The sequence below is a fragment of the Canis aureus genome, chromosome 13 (assembly GCF_053574225.1).
Source record: "Canis aureus isolate CA01 chromosome 13, VMU_Caureus_v.1.0, whole genome shotgun sequence".
In the NCBI taxonomy this organism is placed as follows: domain Eukaryota; kingdom Metazoa; phylum Chordata; class Mammalia; order Carnivora; family Canidae; genus Canis; species Canis aureus.
The window spans coordinates 22,181,328-22,189,462 of record NC_135623.1 but is presented as its reverse complement, the minus strand read 5'-3'; the positions used below and the strand labels follow the sequence as shown (position 1 = coordinate 22,189,462).

The following is an 8,135-nucleotide window of genomic DNA, read 5'->3' as shown; positions in this document are numbered from 1 at the left end:
GTTTCCTGCCTTGTTAATTTTCCCCATTCTCACTGGTGTGAGGTAGTATCTCATTGTGGTTTTGATTTGTATTTCCCTGATGGCAAGTGATGCAGAGCATTTTCTCATGTGCATGTTGGCCATGTCTATGTCTTCCTCTGTGAGATTTCTGTTCATGTCTTTTGCCCATTTCATGATTGGATTGTTTGTTTCTTTGGTGTTGAGTTTAGTAAGTTCTTTATAGATCTTGGAAACTAGCCCTTTATCTGATACGTCTTTTGCAGATATCTTCTCCCATTCTGTAGGTTGTCTTTTAGCTTTGTTGACTGTATCCTTTGCTGTGCGAAAGCTTCTTTGCTTGATGAAGTCCCAATAGTTCATTTTTGCTTTTGTTTCTTTTGCCTTCGTGCATGTATCTTGCAAGAAGTTACTGAGGCCGAGTTCCGAAAGGGTGTTGCCTGTGTTCTCTTCTAGGATTTTGATGGAATCTTGTCTCACATTTAGATCTTTCATCCATTTTGAGTTTATCTTTGTGTACGGTGCAAGAGAGTGGTCTAGTTTCATTCTTCTGCATGTGGATGTCCAATTTTCCCAGCACCATTTATTGAAGAGACTGTCTTTCTTCCAATGGATAGTCTTTCCTCCTTTATCGAATATTAGTTGCCCATAAAGTTCAGGGTCCACTTCTGGGTTCTCTATTCTGTTCCATTGATCTCTGTGTCTGTTTTTGTGCCAGTACCACACTGTCTTGATGAACACAGCTTTGTAGTACAACCTGAAATCTGGCATTGTGATGCCCCCAGATATGGTTTTCTTTTTTAAAATTCCCCTGGCTATTCGGGGTCTTTTCTGATAAGGTGACCATAATTTAATAAAAACAATGGAACTTTTGTGCTCGCTTTGGCAGCACATATACTAAAATTGGAACCATGGAACCTTTTTTAAAGATTTTATTTATTTATTCCTGAGAGACACACGGAGGCAGACATAGGCAGAGGGAGAAGCAGGCTCCTCACAGGGAGCCAGATGCAGGACTCGATCCCAGGACCCTGGGATCACACACGGAGACACCAGACATCCCAACAATGGAACTCTTAAAATTGAATCTTAAATATAATATAAATATCTAAAACATCCTACATGAAATTAATACATATTTTCCCCACTCTTTACAAGTTCAGAGCTATAACAAAGTTGAAAGGAAAATACAACCAATACCTATATACCTATCACTCTTGGACACATTTGCTTTCTCTCCATTTGAAAGTTGAAGCTATTGGGGCACCTGGCTGGCTCCGTCGATAGATCTTGCAACTCTTGATCTCATGATCCTGAGTTTAAACTCCACATCCAGGGTAGAGATTACTTTAAAAAATAAAGTTTCAGGGATCCCTGGGTGGCGCAGCGGTTTGGCGCCTGCCTTTGGCCCAGGGCGCGATCCTGGAGACCCGGGATCGAATCCCACATTGGGCTCCCAGTGCATGGAGCCTGCTTCTCCCTCTGCTTGTGTCTCTGCCTCTTTCTCTCTCTCTGTGACTATCATAAAATTAAAAAATTTAAAAATAAATAAAAATAAAAATAAAAAAAAATAAAGTTTCAGGGGGATCCCTGAGTGGCCCAGCAGTTTGGCACCTGCCTTTGGCCCAGGGTACCGTCCTGGGGTCCCAGGATCAAGTCCCACGTCGGGCTCCCTGCATGGAGCCTGCTTCTCCCTCTGTGTCTCTCCCTCTCTATATATGGCTATAATAAATAAATACTTTTTAAAGAAATAAAAGTTTCAGGTATCATGACACGTCACTAAATACTTCACATTATGCTTCTACTAAGAATAAGGACATTCCACGTAATTACAATATTATTTTGGTGATCTGAGTAATGGTTCACAAATATGTCCACATCCTATGCCTGGAACCTGTGAATCTGTTACTTTACATGGTGTAAAGAATTTTGTGGGTGTGATTAAGGGTCTCGAGATGGGGAGATTATTCTGGATTAGCCAGGTGGGCCAGAGGTAATCACAAGAGTCCTTATAGAGAGAGACAGGAGGATCCAGAGTTAGAACTAAAAGATGACAAGACAGAAGCAAGAGGCTGGAGTGGGTGGTGAAGGGGTCACAGACAGGCAGCTTCTAGAAGCTGAAAGAAGCAAGGAAACATCCTCTCCTAAAGCCTCTAGAAGGAAGGCAGCCCTGCCCTTAACTGGAGACTGCGGACCTCCAGCACTGTAAGAGAACCAATATGCATAAAGTCACAAAGTTTGTAGTTTCTTGTTGCAGCAGCAATAGAATCTATCCAACTACTAACATCTAAAATAGCGGAAGATTTCCACAGTTGTCCCCAAACCATACCTTATTTTCATGTCTATTTTGGAAGATTTTTGTTCAGGAGAGAAGCCAAAAACGAGACCTCCTATTAACTGCAGAGACTGATATGATAGGAACCTCAAATTCAGGGTCCTAGATCAAAGCTCAGAATAGACACTTTAACAGAGGGATATAGTTTTAACTTTAAAATATCACAAACGCCACACACAAAAAACTTAGTGACAACGGAACAGCTGCTTAAAGATTTTTTTTTTTTTAAAGCCAAGCCCTTTTACCAGTCCTTGCAGAAGAAGAGACAAAGAACACAAATAAGGTCTGTTTTTCACAGGCGATAATAAGCCCTGCAAGCGCAAGGCCTCAAAAAATTGGGTAAACACTCAGAATTGTTCCTCTCCACGGAAATCTTTAGTAAAAGGCGAAAGATTTATACGATCTGAAGAGAAACCAGAGTATGCCCGCGGTCCTGCTCATACAGCTCTCGGATAACTGTCACTCCTAAATCAGCAATGGTAGTTATTTATCCAAAAGAGCCAGGAACTTCTGCCTTTCTCTCAGTCAATCCTGTGACGGCAGTCTCCTTTCTGGGAGGGGAAAAAAAAGTTGAAAGAAAAAGAAAAATCTAGCCGTTTTAAAATAAGTAATAATCCGGGTGCAATGCATTGTGGGTATGTAAATGAAGCTGTCACCCGCCCCAGGTTGCCGGAAATTCCTCCAAGCTCCTTTCCCCGCTGAGGCCGAGAGCCACCGCCAGGGGGCAGAGCAGAAGCCAGATTGGCAGGAAATCGGACGCCTGGTCCAACCAGAAAGTCTCCTTTTGGTTTTTTGTTTTCATTTTGTTTTACAATTGGCACTCCAAGGTGAAGTTTCTCTTGAATTAAAATCGATTTTTTTTTAACTTTTGAAAATAAAAAACAATTTAAAAAATTCTTGAATATCATTGTCTTCATACATTCATTCAACAAAAATGTATTGAACACTGTGTCAAAGCCTGTGCTGGGTCTTAGGTACGCGTGGTGAGCACAATGTTCAGTGACACACGGGCCAAGCATGAAAGGATTCACCAGAGGCGGGTGATGAGGGCCTTCAGGGCAGCCCCATAAGCAGGACGAACAAGGTAGAGAAAGGCAAGAGGCTCAGTGGCAAGGACCAGATTTTGATGGGCCTTCAAGGCCAAGCAAAGAGCTTGCACTTACCTTGAGGGGAAGGGGGGGCAACGGAAGCTCTTTATTCCTGAAGCAGCATCAGCATCAGCTGCGATACTGGTGTTACGAGTTGAATCGCCTCCTCCAGGCTCCCTGCTCTGTGGAGAGTCCGCTTCTCCCTCTGCCCCTGCTCCCGCTCGCTCTCTCCTCCTCTCTCTCAAATAAATAAAATCTTTACATTGTGCCTCCCCAAATTCGTCTTTTGAAGTCTTAACTCGAAGTCTCTCAGAATATGACTTTATTGGGAAATAGGGTCATTCCAGGTGTGACTAGTTGAGGCTTCTAGAACTGTGAGACCACACATTTCTGTGGTTTAAGCCCCACAGTCTGTGGTACTTTGTTATGAAATTCTAGAAAATACACCTGGGTACGTGTTAGAAACGCAAATGATCGACCCGCATCCCAGATCTACCAAGTCAGAAACTGGGGGAGGAGGTGGGACCCAAATGTCTGTGTCGACAATCGAGGGTTGTTTTTGTTTTTGTTTTTGTTTTTAAGATTTTATTTATTCATGAGAGACACAGAGAGAGGCAGAGACCCAGGCAGAGGGAGAAGCAGGCTCCCTGCAGGGAGCCCGAGGCGGGACTCGATCCCGGGACCCGGGGTCGTGACCCGAGCCACCCAGGCGCCCCTGGGGATTCTGATGCAGCTGAAGCGAGAACCACCGAGCGCCTGCTCGGGCTAACGCCTGGAGGTTCTGGAGGCGAGAAGTTTTGCGACCTCGGGGAGAGCCAGCAGGAAAGGCCGCGAATATGCCGGGAGGGGAGGGCAGGGGAGCAGCGGCCGCGGGAGGGGCGGCGGGAGCACTTGGCGGAAAACCGGGAGCAGAGGGCAGTCCCGGGAAGGGGGTGGTGAGGCCCGCGGGCCGAGGGGAGGCGCCGCCCAGGGCGGTCCCGGGGGGCACGGAGCCCGCGGCCGGGGCGGGCACCCTACGGAGGCGGGGAGCCCCAGAGCCCTTTCTGGAAAGGCCAGAGATCCCAGGCTAGCCCTCCGCCTGCTCTCCCCGCCCCCCAAGGTCAGCGGAGGGCAGGTCCGGGAGGCGGGGTGCGGGTGCGGGTGCGGGTGCGCAGCCCCGGGACGACCGCCCGCCGGCCTCCCGCCCCCCGCGCACCCCTCAACCTTCCGCCAGGTCGGCATCGCCCGGAGCCGCCGTACCTGCGGCTCCCCGCGCCCTGCAGCCGCCCCTCCTCCGCTAGGACCCCACCTAGACGGCGGGCACCCACCCCGGCCCCTGGGGGCTTCTTCCCCCTCTCCCTGGGTAGTCCCCGCGGGCCCAGGGGCTCCTCCTCTCCCAGCCGAAGAAGAAAATGGGGAGAGGGGTAGGGGGTGGGAAGAGCCGGCTCGCCCTCCAACCACATTCTCCTTTTGGAGTATAATGAAAAACCACGACCATACAACTTCACCCTATGCTTTTGTTTCAGAAAAAGTTCTGATGGAAATCTTTTCATTAAAAACAAATTTTCCAAAAAAAATTAAAAATAAAATAAATAAAATTTTCCTGGGGGGAGGCAGAGATATGGGTGAACTAGGTGATGGGGGTTAAGGAGCTGTGATGAGGGCCAGGTGATTATGGAGGTGCTGAATCCCTATATACACCTGAAACTAATATAACGCTTAACGATACTGGAATCACAATAATGCACTGAAAACATTAAAAAATGATGAAAGTGCATTATAAGAGTAAGAAAAGGGATGCCTGGCTGGCTGGGTTGTAGGAGTATGTGACTCTTGATCTTCCAGTCATCAGTTCCAGCCTCACCTAGGGTGCAGAGATTACTTAAATAAACTTAAAAAAAAAAAAAAAATGTTCCCGCAGCCCAAGACAACAAATGGGATTTTTATTCTAAATGGATAGCTCCCACTGAGTTTCCCCTTAAAGAACCTTCACTGTGGATGCATTTACATTGGTACAATTTGGGGATTTTTTTTAAAAAGATTTTATTTATTCATGAGAGAGAGAGAGAGAGAGAGATGCAGAGACACAAGCAGAGGGAGAAGCAGGCTCCATGCAGGGAGCCCAACATGGGACTCAATCCCAGGTCTCCAGGATCACGCCCTGGGCCAAAGGCAGGCGCCAAACCGCTGAGCCATCCAGGGATCCCGGGAGTATTTTTTTTTTTTTTCCGGGAGTATTTTTTTTAAAGATTTTATTTATTTATTCATTAGAGACCCAGAAAGAGGCAGAGACACAGGCAGAGGGAAAACCAGGCTCCAAGCAAGGAGCCCGATGTGGGTCTCAATCCCAACACCCCGGGGATCATGCCCTCAGCCAAAGGCAGACACTCAACCACTGAGCCACCCAGGCATCCCAGATTATCAGTGTAGATTCATTCACTATCTTATCCGCTCCATTTAATAATTTCCCCCACTTTTGTTATGAAAAATTTCAAAAAAAAATTTCAGACAATAAGGTTGAAGGACTACTATAGCAACCACCTATATACCAACCAACCTAATTCAACATCTCTTAACATTGTGCCGTCTCACCCTTAGCTTATTTGTATGTTATTATAGGGGAAGAAAAATATTCTTTCCTTCTACCCTTCTAGGTTCTCAGTTGGGGTTCTCTAACAATAGATGGATTAAAAAAGCAAAGGGTGAGGGGTGGGGGTGCCTGGCTGGCTCAGTCAACACATATAGCATGTATTCTCAATTCTCAATCTCAGGATCCTGAATTCAAGCCCCATATTGGGCATGGAACCTATTAAAAAAAAAAAAAAAAAAAAGTAATGAGAAAAGCAAACAGTAGTACATTAACATGTGTATCTCCTGTATACATGGGAAAATTTTAAGGATTAGTAACTTAAAGAGGTGGCCAGAACTTGGGCTTATATAGCATCTTCAACAAAGAATGATAAAGTTGTAGAGAAATAACAGGACAAAGGAAAAAAGTTTTAGGCTCCAAGAACAGGAAACCCTGGGAAGATAAATATATGGGGGGACGGGGAGGCTAATGGAGTTAAAGTTTGTTTGCAGATTCCTCTGGTGCCATTACTGGGTGGGTAAGGGTCTAGAGTCCCCCCAGTAAAGGAAAATTGATATTCTGGCTTTAGGCAGAAAGGGGAAGGGTAAAGAGAACTTTTTCTGTATATGCTGCTTCATAATTGGCTTCAACTCAAAATAATTCTTATGTCAAAGAGGCACATTTTAGAGTGACATCCTGGTTTTCTTCATTACTTTTTCTGAACTAGTTGAAAGTTGCAAACATGGGACACCTGGGTGGCTCAGCGGTTGAACATCTGCCTTTGGCCCAGGGCGTGATCCTGGAGTCCCAGGATCGAGTCCCACATCGGGCTCCCTGCATGGAGCCTGCTTCTCCCTCCGCCTATGTCTGCCTCTCTCTCTGTGTCTCCCATGAATAAATAAATCTTAAAAAAAAAAAAAAAAAAAAAAAGTTGCAAACATCATGACTCTCTTGCTCTAAGTATTTCTTTTTTTCTTTAATTTTTTTTTATTTATTTATGATAGTCACAGAGAGAGAGAGAGAGAGAGGCAGAGACACAGGCAGAGGGAGAAGCAGGCTCCATGCACCAGGAGCCCGACGTGGGATTCGATCCCGGGTCTCCAGGATCGTGGCCTGGGCCAAAGGCAGGCGCTAAACCGCTGCGCCACCCAGGGATCCCGCTCTAAGTATTTCATGCATCTCCCAAGAATAAGAATATTCTCTCACATAATCATGGCATCATTATTATACTTCAGTAAATTAGAACTAATTCCCTAAAATCTTTCATACCTATTCCATCTTCAAGTTTCTCCAGTGCAGAGACGCAGACGAGGCGCGGGCGGGGGGAGCCCCCCGCAGCGTCTCGGCCGGGCCGTTCGGAGCTGAGCAGCAACTGCAGCCGTCTAATACCTCCCTACGGGTCCCTTGGCTTCGCGACCCCGCCCCTCACCATTACTGCGCCCTCCACGGCCTTTTGGGATATGTAGTCTCGGCAGGATTCTTCCGGCGCCTAGGCCCGCCCACCCGCCTGGCCACACCCCCGCCCGCCCGGCGGGAGGGTTCCGGTTGCCCGCCTTCCGCGCGGAGCGGCAGCAGGCAGAGGGAGAGGGGGCGGGCAGGCTGCCAGGGCCCTGGGATCAGGACCTGAGCCGGAGGCAGGCGCCCTTCCATTATTTCCTATCTCCACCGTCAGTTTCCCTCGGGGCACTTAGCACAATTCATAATTGTTACTTCTTTTGTTCCCTGTTTATATGAGAAATGTTAGGTCAAGGAGGGCAAGAACTGTATCCTGGTCATTATTATTGTCCTGAGCCCCCAGCACTGTCCCGCACGTGGCAGACCATAAACATCCAGGTAATCTGTGTCTCCCAGGCACTTTAAACGTAGTTCCTCATTTAAAATTCGCAGTAACTCCGTGAGGAAGAAAGCGTGCTCCTCACTGTGCGAAGAAGGAAACCCAGAGTCCAGTTTCTAAACTGCCCAAGTTCACTGAGCTAGTAACCGAAGAAGTCGGGATTCGAACCCACGGCTGAAGGAGTGCACAGCCCTCGGTCTCTAACCTCCAGCAGGTGCTCAGCTCCGGGCAGCTCAACCACGCTGCACGCTCCGCGCGGAAGGCCGGCGACCGGAACCCTCCCGCCGGGCGGGCGGGGGCGTGGCCAGGCGGGTGGGCGGGCCTAGGCGCCGG

The 8,135-nt window shown here is 47.5% G+C and overlaps 1 long non-coding RNA gene and 1 other non-coding gene across 2 annotated transcripts; both read right to left on the bottom strand.

The window, feature by feature from the left end:
• Positions 1-2,368: 2,368 nt before the first annotated feature.
• Positions 2,369-8,099, bottom strand: LOC144282101 (uncharacterized). Its single transcript, XR_013350454.1, has 2 exons — positions 7,238-8,099; positions 2,369-2,883 (listed from the first exon to the last, which is right to left on the bottom strand). It is a non-coding gene; the product is annotated as an uncharacterized LOC144282101 (long non-coding RNA).
• Positions 2,640-2,755, bottom strand: LOC144282764 (U5 spliceosomal RNA). Its single transcript, XR_013351208.1, has one exon. It is a non-coding gene; the product is annotated as a U5 spliceosomal RNA (small nuclear RNA).
• Positions 8,100-8,135: the final 36 nt, after the last annotated feature.